Consider the following 21,926-nt stretch of genomic DNA (forward strand, 5'->3'; position numbering starts at 1 on the left):
TACTGTTTTGCATGCAATTAACATTCTGCAATATATCCAAAAGCTGCTATTCTTAACACCACTCCACCATCATGAATATATCACACACTGTTCTCTTAAGGTGGCCTGTTTTGCAGCCTACTTTTTTCTTTATTATTTATTATTACAATCTCCATTAGTAAATTGGCCTCTTTCCTACACTTTATCAGATCCCAGCTGGTTGGACTTCAAGGACCTTGTAATCAAAGCCAAGAATTAATATCAGATAAAGAATTATTATTTTTGCCCAACAAATTTACATTTCAGTTTGCCAATAAATGAGGAATTTGCTGCCAGTTTTTGTGAGAGTAATGTTTTGAATCTTCTACCAAACAGATACATAATAAAATTTCCATTTGAAAATATTGCACAATAATATATTCCTATAGAAATTAAAATCAAAGCTAAAATATAAGTATGACCAATGAAAGCCCCTAATAAAAATCATATTGAAAAATCTGAAAGAGACAGAGTTCGAAAGTGTGAACTATTAGCTGAAATAAATGTGACCTCAAAAAACGATTTTCAAGTTCTGAGTAAAACTACAAAGCAAATGAACCCTAAGTCATTTCCTGCACATGTGTACAAAGAAATATAAACTTTAGAATAAAGAGTAGCCTGTAAGTATGTGAATTAGAAAACCAAATTAATGTTTTAAAAAAGCAATTAAAAGAACACTCATCATTTTTCCCCCAAAGGTTGACTTCCTACCCTGCCTGATGATCTGTCCTATCTTTTCTCTCATGTGCCATCTGCCTACCATATAATGCAGATGTTGGTAGGTGGGAGCCATTCAGTAGCTTTCAGGAGTGGAATGACATGATTAAATTTATCTTCTTCCCTCTGTACAGCTATTAGGCTGTAGGGGAAGGGCTGAAGCATGGCACCCACTTAGAAGACAATATTAGTATTCTGGGAAGGAGCTGATAGTGACTTGAATTTGAATGGGAGCTTTGGATGTATGAAAAATCATATTTAGGATACACCTTGAAAGTAGTACTGGTAGGGCTTACCTCAGATTGGGTAAGAAGTATAAGTGAGGAATCCAAGGAGATTTCTAAGTTTTTGGTTTGTGCAACTGGGAGAATGTAGGTGCTACTTAGTGAGTGAGGAAAGCAGGAAAGGAAAAGGTTTGGGGTTAAAAAACAAAGTTTTGCCAAACGAGCAAAACAGACTCATAGATACACAGAACAGACTGATGGTTGCTAGATGGGAAGAGGGTTGGGGGACTGGCTTAAAAAGGTGGAGGGACTGCGAAGTATTATCGGTAGTTACAAAACAGTCATGAGGGTATAAAGCAGAGCATAGGGAAAATAGTCAATGATATTGTAATGAGTATGTGTGCTGCCAGGTGGGTACTGGAAATAACAGGGGGGAACACTTTGTCAAGTATATGATTGTCCAAACACTATGCTGTACACCTGAAACTACTACAAAATAATATTGAATGTAAACTGTAGTTGAAAAACAATTAACATAAAATTTTAAAAATAAAAATGACTAGTTAGCAAAAAAAGAAAAAAGAAAAGAAAGAGAGAGGTCTGTTTGCAATATCTTAAATTTGAGAAGCCTGTGGTGCATCCAAGCGGTGACATTGAGCAGACAGCGGTGACAGTGCTTCACAGAGGGAGGCTAAGGAAAGAGACCCAGCCAGAGACAAGGGTGTGTAGAAGCTGACTCATGCTGACTCTCCAAGAAGGCTGTGAGCCAGATGTTAGACACGACCAGTATTAATCATTAAATTAGATAAACTTATAATCAAACACACTATAATAAAAACCAAGGTAATACATACTCAAAGCTTGTGAATTCTCTTATTATCATCACATTGGTAGCTTGAAATTTGTCATGGTAGGAGTATTTACACCATGGTATTTGCTAAATGCTTTCAATTAGGGCTTTATTTTCCTCAGAGAGCTGGCTGTTAAACATGTACTAGCATAGCACTGGCTGTTAAACATGGACTAGCATACCACTGGCTGGAGATACACATTTGGGAATCATCAGAGATGGTATTTAGACCACATTACTGGGGTGAGTATAAAAGAAAAGACAAGGCCAAGACTGAAACAATTTGATGTCAGAAGAAAAAGAATTATCTAAAAATGAGAAAGAGAGAGAGATTGGATATTAGTAGACAATGGGATACAAAAAAATCAGAGTACATGATATCTGGGAAAGTGAGTGAAGGGTATATATATAAAGAAGGAGGATATGATCAACTATATCAAATGCTGCTGATAATCAAGTAAACTGATCCTGAAAACTGAGCACTTGCTTTGGCATCTGGGAAGGCGGTCAGTGACTTCGACCAAAGTAGTTTCAGTGAAATAGTGAAGATGAAACTTCAATTGTAGTGAGTTTCAGGAAGCATGCAGTACAAAAAAAAAAAAAAAAGTGGAGAAAGTATAAGAAGAAGTCTGGCTGCAAAAAGAAAAATGACACAGTAGCTGGAGGCGGATGTGGGTCAAGGGAATTTTGTTTTCAAAGAAAGATGTTGTACCATATTTGCCTGCTTATGCGAAAGACCCCAGATGTGGTATAAACGCTACTGCAGGAAAGAGAATGGCTGACTGCAAGGTCCTTGAATTGAAAAAGTTAAACGATGGGATGGAGTAGAAGCAGAGAAGGATTTGGCTTACAGGGGAGCAGAAACAGACCATCCGATCCAACATCCATTGCCAGGTGGAGTATATGTGGTACAGGAATCAGAATATGCCAGCCAAAATATGCCACATTGGCATAAGGCTTATTTTGAACTAAAGACAACTGAAAATCCACAGATACAGAAAGAAGTCTTCCCACGTCTACGGCCATACCACCCTGAATGCACCCGATCTCATCACAAAGAAGTCTTCCCAGAGCTTCCCTTAACTGACAAAAAGCAGAAACTTCTGAGAAATGTGGACTGCTGTACCTGCTCTCCCAGGGACCTTCATGAAGAAGACCGAAAGTCAGTAGCAAGACAAACAAATTGACTCCATTAGTTTGACCCGATGAGAAAGTTCCCACAGTGTGCTGCCCTGGGAAACCTAAAACCCCTTTCCTTTGTCTTGTCATTTCCCTACAAATTTATTGTTCTTTGTTAAGACTCCATATAAGCCCAAGTTCTAACCACTCCCTTGAGTTACTCATCATTGGGTTCTCCCATATGTACGCACCATGTACATGTTGAAAACTCTGCTTTTCTCTTGTTAATCTGTCTTTTGTCCGTTTATTTCACAGGCCCAGCAAATGAACCTGATGATAGAGGAAGTTTTCCCCCCTACAGTAGATACAGATAAAATGCTCCATTCCAATCCCTTGTCTAGCTAACCCACACCCATACTTCAAGTTTCAGTTCGAGTGTAATTTCTTCCAGGAAGCTTTCCTGAGCACCATATCCCAACTGCGACCAACTGACCTTATCTGTGCTCCCCCACCCCCGACAAAGTGTATGATATTGTCACTTTCCACAGTGCTTTGAAGTGGTCCCTTTCCAGGTTCTTCTCATTCATGGCCTAGAGCACCTTAGCAGGGTGACCCATGACACAGCCCTAGCACAACGCTGGCATGTAGGACCCTCAATAAATGTTATTAAACAAGATGAAATTGAAAAAAAAAGGGGGGGCAGCAGATATAAAGACACAGGAAATAATAAAAGAGAAGATGTTACCATTTCCTGGGGCTCCCACTCAGACAGAAACCACTGGGGAATTTCTAGTCTGAAGATGTAGAAATAATAATTAAATCTGTAAAAATTAAATGGACGACAAAACCCAGGAAAGCCTGGCAAAAGATAACGTCACTCCTTGGTATGAGGCAGCCTTCAAATTCAATCTCTGAGCACCAGCCTTCAGAGAAAATTAAAATATATCACAAAATATTACTCAGAAGTTGTGTGGTTTTCAAGCAAAAATTTTGGATCATTTTTCAATACTGTGTTTATTTTGAGAGAATCAAAAACACTGTTATCTTGTCATCTGTTCTCCAGATCTTTTCCCTAGCCATTTCTTTGCCTTCCCTACTCCTTCATTTAAAAGTAATCAAATGTGCTGTCACTGACACTAGATTATAACTTCAGATGCAAAACAAATTATGAGCAACTCTTTAGAAAAAGGGAGTGCATAACCACTGACTGAATGCAATATAACAAAGGAGGCAATAAAATTGAGCTAGAATTTTCTCTGAGACACTCCCTAGAAAATTGGCCCTCCAATCTCCAAAAAGCCCCAGGCTCTCCACTTAATAAACAATCCTAAATCTACTCTGCTTCTCCTAAGAGGGGTATTGAACTCTGAGCCCAGAAACCCTGTTTCCTTTGGATCCCTCCTGAGGCAGACACCAGACCTTAAACTTGGCACAAAGAGTAGAAAATTATGCATCTGACTCTGGTGTTTCTTGGAAGGTACTGAGTAATTAATTTCTACTTTTCCCACCCTCCCCCACGCCATCTCTACCTAATTCGTACCTAAAATCTCTTCAATAAATATTTACTCCTTACTATTTCAGAACTCAAGATTTCTGCGTTCCAGTGTTTCCTACACATGCCCTATCATGTGAGTCACCTCGTGTGCTCTGTAAAATGCTGATTTTCCCACGATTCTCCTTGGAGATGATGAGTCAGTAGGTCTGGGATGGGACCCAGTCTGCTCCACTAAAATGCAAATGTTCCAAAGGCGAGATAACAGCTTCAGATTTTGTTGTATTCATTTGATTTGTTTTTACCTCTCTCTCCTTACAGAGAAGCGTTTGAGATGTCTGGCTACCAGGTGGACAAAGAGAAGCTTCCTGGATTCCCAGCATGATGAGAAGCACCTGAGCTGTCTGCTACTGCTCTGCTGCGTAGCACCAGATCCATTGTTCACCCAGTGCCCACCTGCCCAGTGTTAGCAGGAAGAGTCCTAGTTGATGAGTCGGGCAAGTGTGCATTACACTCTCAGCCCTTATCACTGGCTGTGTGCACTTTGCAGTTTATTTGATACTCTGAGTTAGCCCATCTCTTCATCTATAAAGTGTAAGATTTGATGATCTTGGAAGGTGGCTGCTTACTTTGTATGTAAAATAGTCTCATTCATCCTGATATCTCTTATGAGGCTTCTAGGGAAATTTGCTAAATATGATGGATAGCTATCCCGAGGGACCCTTCTGTGAGCAAATACAAAAATAAACATTCCCTTTTGCCATTTGTTAGCAGTTTGAATTGTATGTTCCCCTCGACAAAAAAAAAAAAGAAAAAAAAATGTTGAAGTCCTAACCCCCATTATCTCAGAATGTGCCTTCATTTGGAAATAGAATCTTTGCGGATGTAATCAAGTTAAAAGATGGGTTCATACTGGCCTAGGGTGGGCCCCAGTCCAAAGACTGGTTTCCCTGTACGAAGAGGGAAAATTTGACACAGAGACACTGGGAAAATGGCCATGGGAAGACAGCAGAGGCAGAGACTGAATAATGCACCTATAAGCCAAGGCACCGCAAGGGTTTCTAGCAAATGACAGAAGCTAGGGAACAGACGGGAAATGATTCTCTTCTAGAGGACAGCATGACCCTGCTGACCTTGAGCTCAGACTGCCGGCCTCCAGATCGGTGAGAGAACAAATTTCTATGATTTTAAGCCACCCGGTTGGTTGCGCCTCATTACAGCAACCTTGGGGAACTGATTCACCTTTTACCCAATAAGACATAACCATAGAATTGTGACAATTAGAACTATGTTTAACTCAGAGCTAATCCTCATCTATTTATCCCCCTCTTAAAAGAATTTTCAGAAAGGGAACAGTGGAGTTAAAAAGTGTATCCATATAGCAGCATTTCTCCCACCATCACAACGTTTGCTCCCTGTGACACCAGTATAACACATTAACACACCTCCCCCACAGTTTACAAACAGAGGAGAAGAAAAGGAACTGAGCAGGGAGAAATGGAAACGTTTGGCATGGTGAGCAACAGCAAAAGTAGCTTTATTAGACTAGAGTGAGATTGGGTCCTGCCTAATGTGCCTGCCAGACAAAAATATCTGATGTTCTAGGATGCAAAGAGAACTACTCTGGAGTTCTAATATGTTACTAATTATAACACAGAATTCAGTGTATAGGCTCATCCTGGATGTTGTCCAAATTGGACATATTATGGAAGATCCCCCAGTAGACTTCTTTTTAACATGCATACAAGAAGTCTACAAGAAGAAAGAGTGCCTCCAAGCAGTCAGGCTCCTGTAGAACCAGTCTCATTTTGGGCATTGTGGAAGCACTAAAATACTATAAATACACCACAAAATGGGGGAAACGTAGTCTTCCAAACAGGACTTTCTACACACCATTTGTTTTTCTCCCTGCAAACTTCAACTGCTAGCCGTCAAGTTTTCCAATGACAGCAGTGTTGAACAGCTTGCCTGCTCGGAAGTAACCGTTCCCATACATCGGTCTTCCAAATAAGATGTTGGGAGTCTGCCTTGCAAGACTTCCCTCCGGGAAACAAATAAAAATAAAGGCCAGCAGGATAAGAGAAGCCCGGAGGAAGCAGCACAGTAATGAGCAGCTTGCTGGAAAGCCATCAGGACATTTGGCGACTCTGCCAGTTCTCTGCGTGATTCCTAAGGAACGTCCTGCCCCTGTTTCTACCTTAGTGAAGTGGTGAGGGGAACGCTTTCAATCTGCAAGGAAGCTTTGAAGAATATAATTCCCATACTCATTAAAAACCACACTAAGTCAATACCTTGGTTGTCGTTTCTCTGTAGTAGTCATCTATGAATGGCTTCATTTGAAAGAGCAATTTTCTAAATTGAGTGGGATGGTGTAAAATATATAGAAGAGAGAGGCCAAGCATTCAGAATCCTCAGTTCATGGGGAAATTGTACTAGCGAATATATCCGGGGCTACTGAAAAGTGAGAACCACTGACCTCACTAGAGCTGACTCTAATTTCCATCTCTGGGTTTGGCAGAACAGTCCCATAGCTGGAATCGGGATTTAACAAGAATATCCCCATCAATACAAGTCAGAATAATTACAGATTCTAGTGACATGATTGTTCATATGTATACCAGTGGGATAAGTAGTCCTGCTCAGATTATAGGTTCAAATAAACTGAAGATTTCTGTTTTCTTAAAAAAGTACTTATGGGCCCAAAATTCATTCTCAGGGCATTACATTATTATTACCCACATAAAATATGCCTGTAGCCTTCTCCATATTTCTTAATACATAGAATAGAATAAAACAAAATGTCATCCAAAACACAGAGCTTTCTTCCTGGGCTCCCAGTGTTGCTTAACAGCAAAGCACACATACACACAAAGCACATGTACATGCAAAGCACACAGAGTCCCGGGGCATCCTTGAATCCCCATCAATGACTTTTGCCATTTGAACTCACCTGCCAACCTTCCCCTTCAGTATAGACATGTGTCATTTTACCACAAAGCACTGTAATCTTGAAGTATAAAAGAAATACATATGAGGCATATATTTTTACTCAAGTCTGTATTCACTCATGTAGTATCCAATAGCCTTAACAGTCTTAATCTCTCTGCAGAGACTGGTTCTTCCGAAGGCATCTCATGGGACCTTTTTCTTTCCTGCCAATTCAGTTTCTTCTCATGGCCCAACCCCAAACAGAATTCTCCACCTTATCCCTGGGGTTCCAGAAATGTAAAAATCTTATATCTAAGAAACGCAGGCTCCCCCCAAGGCAAATTAAAGGGGAAACTTTTGCTTCAAAGTCCACACACATCCATTTGTATTAAAAGCAAATCTAGAAAAGCTCTTGCTTGTTAAAATAAAGAGAAAAAATATAAAATGATAGCAAATAAGAAAAACAGTGGGGTAAGATAAGTAGAAATGCTTCCAAAACAGTAATCCAAAAGTTTCAAAAGAGAATTTCAGGAAAACTATATGCTATTCTTTAAAGAGAACAGAATTACATGGATTTTATGCATGTGTTTACAGTGGGATTAGGTTTTTTAATAAACAATCAGGAAGATTAGAAGAGATAAAAAAACGAAAAGAAGAAATTCAGAAAAACTAAACATGAAATAAAAAAAAGAAGGTGAAAGGATTAGCCAAAGGACATGTATGGGTGACACACAGAAACAGACAACAGTGTGTTGACAGCCAGAGGGAAGTGGGGACAGTGGCTGGGTGCAGGTGACAAAAGGGTGGGAAAATGGGGACATCTGTAACAGGGTCAACAACAAACATAAAGTTAAAAAATAATAATTAAGTCCACATCAAATTTAATAACTGGGAAAATGTTTGATACAATACCAGCTGGCAAAAGCAAGACGCCAAACCATCTGTACTGGACCATTCCATCTAAAAAACAAAAGTACATTAAAAAGACTAGAAGGAAACATAGCACAGTACTAAGACTGGTTTCCTTTTGGTGTGAGAATGCTTAATTTTTTGTTACTGCTTTGCATTTTACAAGTTTCCTAAAATGAACATATATTGCTTTCATAGTTGGGGCAAAGGGCACATCAGAAATTGCACTGCTGTCTATTTCTTCCACTCTGATGACTGAGCTCTAAGAACGTTCTTTGCTTTTCCCTTTCAAATTTTCTGTTAAACGTAACATTATGTAAAACTCACTGGCTTATTAGTCAGATATCCTCCTTGGCATCTGAGTGATACATCTCATTAAGCATTTCTCAGCCTTGTGGAATAATATGTGGAAACACAAAGCTGAAAATTCCTGAGAATACAGACTGTCAATAGCCGCTGGGGCTCCCAGAAATCCTTACATGCTGACACTTAGTTTGTGCCCATTAATCCCCAGAAGGCATGGGCCTTTCATAGCTTATCTTGCCATTTCTTGATCAGAATATTGGGACCAGATGGAATTAGGTTAAAATTAAATTTGTAGACGATTTTAAACGGTAAAAATGAAAAAAAAAAAGGAGGGGGAAAGAAATGGAAGAGGGGGAGGGAGGGAGGGAGGGAAGAAAGTTAAATCTAAGGTCCTGAGAGGAAGGCAGACCTGAAGTGCTTTTCACTCCTGCTTTGTATGTATAAAAGATTTCACTCTGAAAAGACACAACAACCTACTCTGCGCCCCACAAGAACTACGTGACCCTCTTTAACCCCATTCTACAGAAATCTTTCCTAGGAATCAATACAATAGCTTACGTAACCTTAAAGTGGTCAGTAATCAAGGTGCAAGGAAAAGCCAAGATTCTGATCTCCTGTCTTGTATCAGTTTTAAAGCAGTGTCCCATTGTATATTAAAGACTTCTATTGTGCTAAAGTGCAGGAAACTAATTGGAATCATTCTGGCTTTCGTGACTCATAAACTTAATGTTCTTTTAGCATCACTTTGGCTGAGCAGACTTCCTAACCACAGTTTAATAGCAAAAGGCATTTAAAATAACCATCTCAAAAGTCTTTCCAACCTCTCCAATTAGAGTGAAATAAATTGCCTCTTAGAATCGGAGGCTGTGCTCTCACAGGCTATGGTTTCTGATGTCCTAACTGTGGTGGAAAAGGACAATTACTAATGTTCCAGTTTCATCTCACTCTTAGTTATTCCTCCTAGAGCTGAAGCCACCTGCCTGGTCATGCACTTTAACTTGGATCATCTTCTTGCGGTTTGGCTTGGCTTGCATTCCTTTTCTTAATTAGTTATTTTAGCTTTTACTCGATCTCTGGGAAAGGGTATGTGGTTTGGTTTGTTATCTCTGGAGCAGCCAAGAATATTTTCCTGTTATCATTGTTTGTTAATATTTATTGAATTCTAGGTTCTGTTATAACAAATAATAGACAAGGTTCCCACATAACAAAGATATTGAAAGTTGGTGGACCAGCAGGTTTGGGTTCTGATCCAGGGGACCCTATTTGATTATGCTTCTATTGTTTACTCCAAGTTTACCTCAGTCACCCTTTATTTCTGGTTTAAAAGTCCAAGAATGGAGTTTTTCCAGGACTTTAAGGACACTATAATTAGATAAGAAGAAACAAAACAAACAACAGTGTTCCAATCTTTTACTTGGACATACTGATTTTATATACACAAACACACACACCATCACACACACACATTTATCACCAAGCTATCTTCAGGAGGATGCTAATCTTTTCCCAGCAGCATTCCTCAGAAGTCATTTGCTGCCTTGAGCTTTCCACAAGTAGAACCTCTGTGCATGGAGGGGCAAGTCATTGAAAGTCTTTTGAAAATACAAGGATCTACAAAGCTAAATTCCCAATGTACACACTCTTCGCTCCCCATGGTGACTTTACATGTTCTTTGGGACGTGACCCACATTGATTTCCCTGTGGCTCCACTGCCTGCTTTCCTACATGACAGTATAGGCTTTCTTACTCCCACTTCTGTTTTCCTGGTTTTCACATAGGTTCTATTCTGTCTCTGTGTGTGTAGCTGGCCACAGCTTACTTTTAATTCTTGGCTTGGTCCAACCTTCCAAGGTTCCACCATTTGGACACAGGCTTTTATTTATGACCTAGCCATGTCCATGTCCTCTTCCCTCTCCAGCTCTTGCGAAAGCACGGATGCTCTAATCCTCCGCCCTGCTCTGCATCCTTAATATTTCTCTTTCATATCAGCGTTTCCTGTTGCTTTTACATCTTCTTGAGTTCCTTGCAGATAAACTCCCTACATTGTATAATTTCCAGGCATAATATGATACATATACATATACCATATGTATGTTTATGCATGCACATACATATGCATGCACTGTGTGTGTGTAAAGCTTTGGCTTTCTCTGCTGCTCAGATATCAATAGTTTTGTATTTCTGCTTCCTTTTCCTCAGTCTCTTCCTTTTCTTTCATTTTATAGGTATAATTCTCAGAATGTCAAAATCTGTCTAACTATTAAACAGGAGAATTCTTCGCACTGAGAAAGAACCAATTACCTTTTCTTTGAACTGAGTTTTACCTGTGGTTCTGAACACTATAGTTTTAATCTCTCTCCTATACTCCTGCCAGGTCAAAGAAGAAAGATTCAAGCCAGTTCTGGAAGCCTGTGAGAAATGTGCATTCACAATAAAGTTTACAAGCTTAAAAATATTACTAGAACTTAAGATCTGGTACAACCTCCCTCATTTAGAAGTTAGCAACTCACAGACACCTCAGTCTGCACACATGTGCCTGCCTCAATTTCAGAATAGCTTAACTCTTCTACTTGGACACTTTATTCATGTATGCATGGGATCACAAAAGCCAAGTGTCATGAAATGAGATCATCACAGTTCTAAGTCAGCCCTCAGGACCTGGATAGATCTATAGATATAGATAAAAATAAAGATATAGATATAGATAGATTTAGATATAGATGGTACAGATAGATATAGATACAGAGATAGAGATATAAATAGATGTATAACCAGCATTGTGTGGAAGGTCAATGGGCAGGCAGATAACATCTACACATAACATCTCTGTTATACTTGGGTTCAATCACACAAGGTTTATTTGTGTTCTATCTCAATTGCTAATCCAACACCAAACAGGAAAAGGCAGCACAGGGTAAACTACAGAGCTTTAAATTTTCTTTAAAAATGAAAAAGGAATAATCTGAGGGAGAGTCTTTACTGCGTAAATCTTGGCCCATGTCAGGGAACAGAGGAGCCCTCTCCATATTGTCATTGTTGACTGCACGTCTTCCCACTCTCTCCCCTCTGTAGTCTCTTCACTTCCTCCTCCTGACTCCTCCAGTCCCCTTTACACATTAAAATACGTACAACATACAAACTGGAAAAACATCTACATTTCAAAGTTTCCCAATCCTGCCTTAAATTCTTGAACTTCTTTCTCTAGCATTATTACTGAAGGCAGTTTCATTTTAGAGAGCATTTTTAAGAGCCCTTGATGCTCTTGGATGACATGATATATTTGTCATGAGTCCTCAAGGCCACTTCCTTCATTGCTCAAATACAAAAGCACTGAATACATGAATACATCTAAAAGTGGTCAGTTGAGTACTGAATACAGAACATTCTTCTCTAAAGACTCTGGAAGGTGAATAAAGGTTGCTTATTAAAGGCGAGAAGGAAGACTCAAACTACAACCTCAGCCTCTGGCATGCTGGGAATCCATCCACTCCACAAGCTGCCTGAGGGGCCAGAGCAGCATCTCTTCTTTGTCCTTTCCCAGGACCCTAAAGAGAAATGACCACACTGATATCTGGATATCTAAGCAGGTCAGATTCTTCCACTGAACAAAGTAGCATGAGCTTCATTCATCATTAAGCCATACTTGCAAGCATTCTTCTTTGGGTGGTTGAATTTTCTGGGATAGTTATTACCAGGCTATCCCAAGCAAACATGTTAAGTTACTAACCAAATTGGGCCCTCATGTCTGCTCTGGGCAAGTCATTCTTTGATACCACCTTTCCCCTTTCCCCCAGGGGCAAAGGATCTCCACACTGACCCCAACTGGCCAGGCTTTCCCCTCATTTCCTTCTCCACCAGAAACTTATTTTTAGTCAAATCTCTCTATATGATCAGTATCAGGATTCCTAAATATTTGGACACATGACCTCATTGTACTACTTTAAAACACATTCAATTTTATAGGAGATTTTCAAATAATCTTCATTGGTAGCTAGCAGTGAAAGTTCAATTTTCTGTATGACCACTACACCTGGCGAAAGGGCTGAACCAAACAGAAGACTTGAGAGTGCCATTTGCCTCTGAAGGTCTGAGGCTGAAGCTAGAGATTAAGTCTCCCTCTTCTTCACGCCAACCCATTTCAAGAAAAAGGGAGCAAGAACATGGAAAAGAGAGTCCTTCCCTTTAAAAAAGTATTGTGAAATATATTAAGTGCAGATTAAAAGAGTAATATAATGAATTCTTATGTACCTAATACCCTGTTTTATCAAATATTTACATTCCACATTTGCTCCAGATTTACTTTTTAAAAAATAAAATACTACAGGGATTATTAAGTCCCCCATTTACCCCTTCCCATTCTTCTCTTAATTTTCCTCTGAAAGAATAAACCTCTGTCATGAATGATTCTATACACTTGTTTTATATTTATAACCACAGACATTATTTAATATTGGCTTACAGTTATCCATTTACATAAGTGGAATCATATTGTATACTCACACATCATTCTACAAACAGTATTTTCACTCAATATTACATTTTTAAAACTTACCCATGTACCAGGTAGTAGATGCACCTCTAGTTTATCCATCATTCATTCAGAGGACTAAACCATAACTTATTTATTTTTTCTCCACCTGGTGAACATTCAGACTGAATGTGACAAGGAGCATTCAACACATTCTCCGTTTGCACATGTGCAAAGGTTTCCCTGGAATATGCATAGGAGTGGACTTGTTGAGTCAGAGTACGTTCATCTACAATTTTAATAGGTATTAAAAACTGAGTGATTATATCAATTCACACTTTTGCCAGCAGTTTTAAGTTGCCATTGTTCTTTATCCTTTCCATACAAATAGTATATTAATCACTGTTGATGAGCATGAAACGGTTCCTCACTGTAGTTTTGGACCATGCTTCTAACAGGAAATGGTTTTGACTGTCTCAGTGCCACAACTCTGTGACATACACCATCTCTTCTGGTATTTTCCAACCACATCTTACATACATGTGTGATAATGTATTTTGAGGTACAAAGGGAGTAAGCAATTTGAAACTGGGTGCACTCTTAAAATCCAGAATGTATGCTTACACATATATGTGTCAGTTGGTGATGGCTGAAGGAATAAATAAAGTGGCATTTCATTAACTCACAGTATGAGTTTATCCAAGCAGAGACCCATAATAAAAATGACACCCAAAAAACCTTTTAGAATTACCTCTCCTGGTCTGCAGACTCTTAACGGTAATATCAGATTAACTCGACTCCTCTGGCACCTGCATTTCAGGCAGTAAGTCTAAATTCTGACTTGGGGCTTGGTTTCATACTTACTAAGATAACACTATGGTCGGTGTAAGAGGCAGGAGCCTTTTTTCTTTTTCTTACCCCATTTCAGTACCTTAAAAATGGTTTACACATATTTGGCATATCAAACATGCCACACACCATGGCAAGCACTTAATCTAAATTATTTCTCTTAATCTTCACAATGACTCTAGAAATGGTATTCTGATTGTCACTATTTTAGAAATAAAGAAAGTGAGAGTCTGAAAAATTATATAAAGTCGTGGAGCTTGCACATGACAGAGGAGTCTTGTGTTAAATTCTTCCTGATTCAAAAGTCCCAGATCTTCACAACCACACTCAATGGCCTCATTCAAACTTCAGACACCTATATAACTGTTTTGAAAAAGTCCTTCTTAATGTTAGAAATGCAAGCTTTTTCTCTGCTTCTGCCCTAGTTCTAACCTCAAACACAAAGCAATCGTCTGTGCCTTTGAACACAACTCTCATATCTGCCTGAACCGTCTCTTTCCCAAGTTAGATCCTCTTACACACTTAAACTGTTTCCATCTTGGGTTCCCCACCCCTAAGCCCTGGTTACTCTCCTCTGGGCAAGCCTCAGATATGGTCTACTCTCAGAAAGCATGATGCTCACAACATATTGCCTATGTCCAAGGAGCATTCACTGCAAGGAAATCACCATCTACCTCATTCTCTTCCCTCAGCCTGCATTTTAACACTTTTTATTTTATCCTAATGTAAGCTATTATGTTTGTATTGATTAAGTTTTATTTTTTGCAGCCTGTTAAAAATATTTTGGTTTTTGAGTCTTTCAGTTTACTGGAATTCACTCTGGCTTTACATGATCAGTGTGCTGTATTTGTCTTCATCAAAATCATTGATTAAAATCTACCCAGTGGTCTGGAATAGAAGCTTGGTGCTATGCTCACAGAAACATTTTTTCAAACTCATCTTTTCAAAAAGACATTTGAGTCATAAGGTAGATCTTCTGACTCTATAAATCCATCTAAAGATGTGAGCATAAACTCCACATTTCTTCTTGACAACAAAGATATCATGAAAAACTTTGACAACTATCTTTCTAAATTTCAGATAAACTGTATCTATTTTTTCTGTAACCTTGACAAATAAAAAAGAGAAATGGTGCTATTTACTGAGAGTATATTCTCAATGATCCTATAATAGATTTATGTTACTGTGCCCCTTTATAATGACTCTCCATCTGCCTTAGAAAAAATAAGATTTACAGAATTTTGCTTGGTATCCCAAATAAACACCCTGGTTTATAGATCATGGAATTCACTTCTTTTTCTCTTTAACGAGAAATGAACTCTACTTATAGGAAAGATATGGTAGGTATAGCAGGTCAATATTTCTCCTGGCAACTAGGAAAACACACATAAGTTACAAAAATCCTATGTTGAAAGATATCAGAAAGCTGTGGAGGCAATGAGGGTTAGGAGAACTAAAATTCCAGATTCGAATGAGCCTTTCCTAGAAGAGTTGACATTCACCACTCGTTTTCCTTCCTGGGGTCATTTAGCAATACCGAAATAGGCCCAGGGATTGAGGTTGTCTCTTGAAGAGGAACTGTACTGAGGAAAAGAGAAGGATGTTGAGAATTGAGAGCTTCATAGCTGTTGACCTTATTTAAAACCAGGAAAGCCCTAGATCAAGGTCAGTTTTTTGCCATGGGTCAGTTGTTGAGTTTTGAGGCAGCATGGGAGGCTGGGCAGGCAGAGTTGGAAAGGTGGAGTAAAATCTTTCACAGTTTCATGGTTCTTAGGATTAAAAATACAAGAGAACATTTTACGACCTATCTTGTTACCCCCTGGAACTATATTCAAAGCCCGCAATGGTCAGAATTGAACCTCTTCATAAGACAATGCCAACCAGATAGAGATCCACAAGCAACTTAGAGACACTCTAACCCAGTCTTGCCCTTGGTGTGGCTCAGTGTTAGGCTTCATCCAGCAAACCAAGAGGTCACCACTTCAACTCCCGGTCAGGGCACATGCCTGGGTTGCAGGCCAGGTCCCCAGGGACCCGCAAAAAGCAGCTGTTGTTTGTTTCTCTCACACATCACTGTTTCTCTCCCTCTCTTTCTCCCTCCCTTCTCCACTCTCTAAAAATAAATAAATAAAATCTTTTAAAGAAAAGAAAAGAAAAAGAAAGACTCTAGCCCAGTCCCAACACAGACCAGTCTATGGCTAGAATGCAGTGGTGGGCCCTTCAAACTGTCGTCTTCACAGAAAACAGTGAGAACTTTCCTTGATGGAAAACAGCACCATCCGCAACCTCCATGGTTCTTTCATTCATATTATCTGTCATAAAAGAGGAAATAGCTGGGTACACAAAGAGTTAGTAACATGTAACTGATGCTCAAGAGAAAATATTTTTAAAAATTCAAATATTAACCAAAATAAACAAAGACTTAATAAATACTTTTATGAAACAATCAATAAAATGAAAGGCAACCTACAGAAAGGGAGAAAATATTGCAAGCCATATATATTGGATAAGGGATTCATAGCCAAACCATAAATAATTCATATAAATCAATAATAAGAAAAAAAATCCAATTAAAAATGGGGAGAAGAATTAAACAGATATTTTTCCCAAAGAGACATACCAGTGGCTAACAGGTACATAAAAAGATACTCAACATCACTAAATACTATTGTTTTTGACAGTATGGATGGATCTTGAGGGCATTATGAGGGCATCTTAAGACAAATGCTATATGATATAACATATAGTATACATGACATCGAAAAAAGCCAAACTCACAACAACAGATAGTAGAATTGTAGTTACCAGGAACTGGGATCAAGGGGAGGGTAGAAATGGGGAGAGCAAAGTGATTAAAAGGGTACAAATTCCAGTTATAAGATATTTAAGTTTTGGGAATCTAATGCACAGCATATTGATTATAGTTAATGGCACTGTGTTATATATTTAAAAGTTGCTAAGAGACCAGATCTTAAATGCTCTCACCACAAATAGAAATGGTAATTATGTAACATGATGGAAGTGTTAGCTAACACTATAGTGGTAATCATTTTGTAATGTATAAGTGTATCAAATCAACAAGTTCTATGCTTTACACTCACACAATGTTATTTATCAATTAAATCTCAACAAAGGTGGAAAAAATGTGTGAATGCTTTTCAAATGCACATGAGCATTTACCAAAAGATTAGATACAGGGTCATGAAGTAGTCTCAAGAAATTTCAAAGAACTGAAATCATGTAAAATATATTCTCTGGTCACATTGGAACTAAACTGAATGACGATGAAGTAAGAGCAAAAACAGCATGTGCCATGCAGCTAAAGCAGTGCTGAGGGTTTGGGTTTTTTTTTTAATCTTTAAATGTATATATTAGAAAAAATTTGAGAGTGAGCAATCTAAGCTAACTCAAGGGTATATGTGAAGAATAGCAATATTAAACATAAAGAAAGTACAGGGAAGCATATAGTAAAATCAACAACAAAAATCAATAAACAGAAATGAGACAAACAAGAGAAAATTAACAAAGCTGAAGTTCTTTCTTTAACAAGATTAATGGAAGTAATAAATACCTAACAAAAAATTTAGGAAAATGAGAAACAGAGAAAGAGAGAATGAATACAATTTACCAATATTAGGAATAAAAGAAGGGGCTTTCTAACAAATCTTACACATTAAAAGTATAATAATGGAACATTGGGAGCAATTTCGTGTAATGAAATTTGACAACATAGACTAAGTGAGGAAATTCTTTGAAAAATGGTATTTACCAAAATTTATCACAGAAGTAATAGGAAGTCTACTAGTTTAATATCTATTAACACAATGGAGTTGGTAATCCAAAACATTCCCACAAAGGAAACTCAAGGCCCCAGATGTCATCACTGACAAAATCCTGTCACCATTTAAGAAAGAAGTAACACTATTCCCACACGCTCTTTGTAAAATCAGAGGAGGAAACGCTTCCCAACTCATCTTATGAAACCCATTTAACCTGATACAAATTCTGACAAGAAAAAAATGTATTACAAGCTGATATCACTCATGAATATCAGTGACAAATCCTCGATAAATTATTAGCAAACTAAATCTGGCCATGTATAAATGGATCATTCATCAGGGCCAAGCGGGCCATTCCACAGTCTCATCCCCTCCCTCTCCTGGCCCTGCTTGTCCTAGGCTAAGGCTCACTTCCGTCTTTCACGCCAGCCTTAGAGGTTGCAATTCCTAATTTGGAGCCACGTCAGAGTAACGTTTTTTGCCCTTTGAGGACTCCAAATCTGTGAAACCAATTCTCTGTGCTGTTTAAAATGCTCAGTGTGGCCTGTTTCCTAATGAAACCCTGACTGCAGGGCGGTTAAACAGGAAGGAAGACTTTCCTTTGCCTTTGACATTTAGCACAGAATTCTCCCTCTACCTCAAATGCCATCTTCTCCCTCTCTTCCCCAACCTCCTCAGACGCCGAGCTCACCAGCTAATACCTACATCACTCTTTAATGGCAGGTTCTCAGAAAATCCTTCTTTCCTAATACGCCACAGCACAAAACACCACACTGAGTAAGTGAACTCTCTTCATAACTCTTACCACACCGAGGTGCCTATTAATTTGTTAGTATATGGAGAGATAAATAGATGGATGATAGACATAAATATTTCTATCTGTATATAATATATACCTATATAGAGATCATCTACATAGAGATGTGTATATTCTAGAATGTATAGATATATATTATATATAAATGATAATATATAGATATATTACATATAAATAATTATATATAAGTATATAATGCTATACATTAAAAAAGTCAAGTCCTTCACATATCCTGGCATAGAGTAGGGCACAGGGTGTCGAATAAATATATATGTCAAAGGAGGAAAGAAAAACTTATTCTGAACCCTAGACCTCAGCCCGGTAGAAATGCCTAAGCTACAGTGTTGAATACCTGGATTCATTAGTCATGTGCCTTGTATAGCTAATTCTAACAGAAATCTGGCTTTTAGGGACATGGAATTATCAATTCATTAACAACTGCATTTAAGTATTTGAAATGGCCTGTTCATTGAATGCAGCTCTGTGAAAACATAAAAATACCTACGATATAAATGTTTACACAAAAAGTCCACAGCTGCTGCCATAATTTCACAGGTAATAAAGTGAACGAGGTCAAAATTAATTTCTACTCACCCAGCATAACCTGTTCATCAATCTGGACAAGTGGAAAGGCACAGGCCATTTCCCAGGCAGAACTCGCCCTCCCCGGAGCGCAGGCCATGACCGACCACCATGAAGTGTGGCTGAGTGTGTCACATTGCCACGCACCTGCCAGGGAGCGCCTGCCAGTTACTGACCTGCAGCCAGCATCCCCCACCCTCCACACCGCGTGTGCCCGGCAGCAGGGCAGAGAAGGGAGTCCCGCTAGACAGGCTCTGGACTCGGTAGCCGCCGGCTCAGAGCACGATGCCGGTTTCCGGAGAAATGTATTAGCCCCGCCGAGTCCTTCCCTCGCCGTGGGCGCCCCGTTAGCCATCCCTTCCCAGGCACGCACCCTCTCAGTCTGTACTGTTCCTTCAATGGTGGATGTTCTTGGCTTGTTATTTTCCTGCGGAGGGCTTATATTGCTGCTCCCAAACACTCTCTCCTAACCTCACCTTCCCCAAAAGGAATCTGTTAAGCAATGAAAGACAAAATTTGATGAAAGCACACTGAAGGGTCACCATAAAGATGCTCAGCAGAGACGATAGCCAAGGCAGAAAGAGATGAGAGGGGTTGGGAAAGGCCCCAACCCAGGAGGCATCCTCTCCTCTCTCTACCCTCCCCACAGAGTTCACCCTCAGTATGTGTATCTTGAGTGAAGAAAACAACCCTTATAAATGTTATCCCCAATGTAAATTAGGTCTCGCCCTTATTTTTTTCACAGAAATCTCATAATGCTTATTATAGATTGTTACTGCATTGTGAGTTCTGTGTTTCCTCCTACCCTAGCTTTCCCCCACTAAACTCTAACCTTCATAAAGGCAGGCTTTGCACCACACTCTTAGCACAAGGCCTGGCACATAGCAGGTCTCAACATTTGTTGAATGAATGGATGTGTGGGGGTCCTGAATGAAGGTGCCATAAAATCTCAGGGGGCCTTGCAGCACAAAGCCTTAGAGGGACTTTTGGTGAGAAGTTCTGAGAGGCTATTCACGGCGCAATGTGTTTGAAGGGGCCTTTTGAGTAGACAGTCTCCTTCCCAGCAGCAAGAAGCCTAGGGTTAGGATCAGAGGAGATAAATCAATGAGCTAACCACCCAAAGATTTTTCCAGACTTGAGACACATCAGGACTTAAAACCAGGGAGAATTCAGTTTATTTTTAGTTTATACATCCCAGTTCACAGTACAGGAAAAGAGGTAAGGATTTGGGATAGAAGCTCAAGTCAGGAATAAAGTGTCTTTGGCTGGAAAATTCCCTGCAGATTTTAAGGTTCTGCATTTTGAGTGTGGAAAACAAGAGAGTTGACTATCTGACTATATGTATTTATCTTAATAAATTTTATGTTCCTCGAGGGCAGAAATTCTATTTTACACTATAGGGCCTTCCTTAAATTACTTCTTCTTTAAAAAAAATTACCTCTTACTTCCATAAAAGTTATATATGTATTATATATGTAATTATATGTTATATGTGTTATATACAAGGGGGAACCCAAAAAACAGAATTTATTCATAAAGAATTATGTATTTATTCTTACATGTTTAAACTTCAGTCACCTTTAAAGTACCCTTCATTTGATGCAATACGCCCTCCCAGATGTTTGTTTCCACTGCCCAAAACAGTTTTTGAACTCATCTATTTTTATGCCTTTTAATGTTTCCGCCAGTTTTTGTTTCACCTCTTCCACATTGGCAAAACGTTTCCTTTTGAGGACTTTTTTCACCCAGGGAAACAATGAAGAAGTTGCTCAAGCAAACTTTTTCGTTGTTTCCCTGGATGATACAGGTGAATAGGGAGAGCAGGGCATGGGGGTTACGCTGTTTTGGTCAAAAACTGCTGAACACTCAGCGCAACATGGGCAGGTGCACTTGTAAATCACATACTGTGAAATGGGCAAAGGCTTTAAAAAGAGTCTTCAAAAAAAGTCACTGAAGCCGAACGCAGCCTCTCACAACACTGTCAGCTGGTGCACTGATACAGATGGGCTCCTAGAACACTCACCTAGGGTGAGAAGCCTGTTCTACAAGGGGCCCACCCTGCAGACTATAATTCCAGGTTTTGGGGGGTCACATCTCGTATCTCAAGGTATCTCTACAGGCTCAGAAACCAACTGTCCTTAAATGACCACAGGTGCCAGAGGATGAACTTGATGTGTATTCAGACAGGAGCTCCCCCAAATTATCAGAAGCACCTGACAATTCAGAGGCTGCCTGACACTGCCGTTCCCATGGAAACAGACATTGTATCTCGGAAACCCAGGGTGTGAGAGCTTAAGCTAATCATTGTAGCAAAAAAATAAATAAAAAATAACATCCTATTTTCTCCTCACAGTGTGGAAATGGTAATTAGGTTAATGGACCCTGACCCTTTTTCCTGGGAGGAGGTTTTTATAGAAATAGGAATAGAAGTGCATCCTATTAAAACTTTTTCTGTGCCCGTTCATGTCCAGCTACACCAATACCATTTCCCACCAACACTTCAAAACTCAATAAGACCCACAGTCCAAGAATTAAGTAGGAATTATAATATTAAGCCGGACTGCCTCAATATGTATCCATTTATTTTTATCCTATACTGTAAGTATTGCTCAGAAGAGAAGTCTGGTACCTAACACCCAAGTCTTCACATTTGTGTTTATCACATTAGAACTCTTTTGGAATGCTCATTTTTATAAAGCACATATAATTTCTTAATATCTGTATGTGCTTCAGCCAAGCCATTAAGATTATAGATAAAATTTTGATCAGGCTGAAAATTGAGACCTCCCTGATCATAATGTATATTAAGAGTTTCATTGTATTTATTAGTTTCTTACTCTGATATTCTAAATAGAAAGCCCTGGAGTT

General features: G+C 39.1%; 1 pseudogene; it reads right to left on the reverse strand.

Moving 5' to 3' along the window:
• LOC129064658 (probable ATP-dependent RNA helicase DDX5) overlaps positions 1 to 19,158 on the reverse strand; it is a 95,741-nt pseudogene extending 76,583 nt beyond the window's left edge.
• Positions 19,159 to 21,926: the final 2,768 nt, after the last annotated feature.

This window comes from Pteronotus mesoamericanus, unplaced genomic scaffold (assembly GCF_021234165.1).
Source record: "Pteronotus mesoamericanus isolate MK-2021 breed Mesoamerican mustached bat unplaced genomic scaffold, CSHL_Meso_final contig_169, whole genome shotgun sequence".
NCBI classification, from domain to species: domain Eukaryota; kingdom Metazoa; phylum Chordata; class Mammalia; order Chiroptera; family Mormoopidae; genus Pteronotus; species Pteronotus mesoamericanus.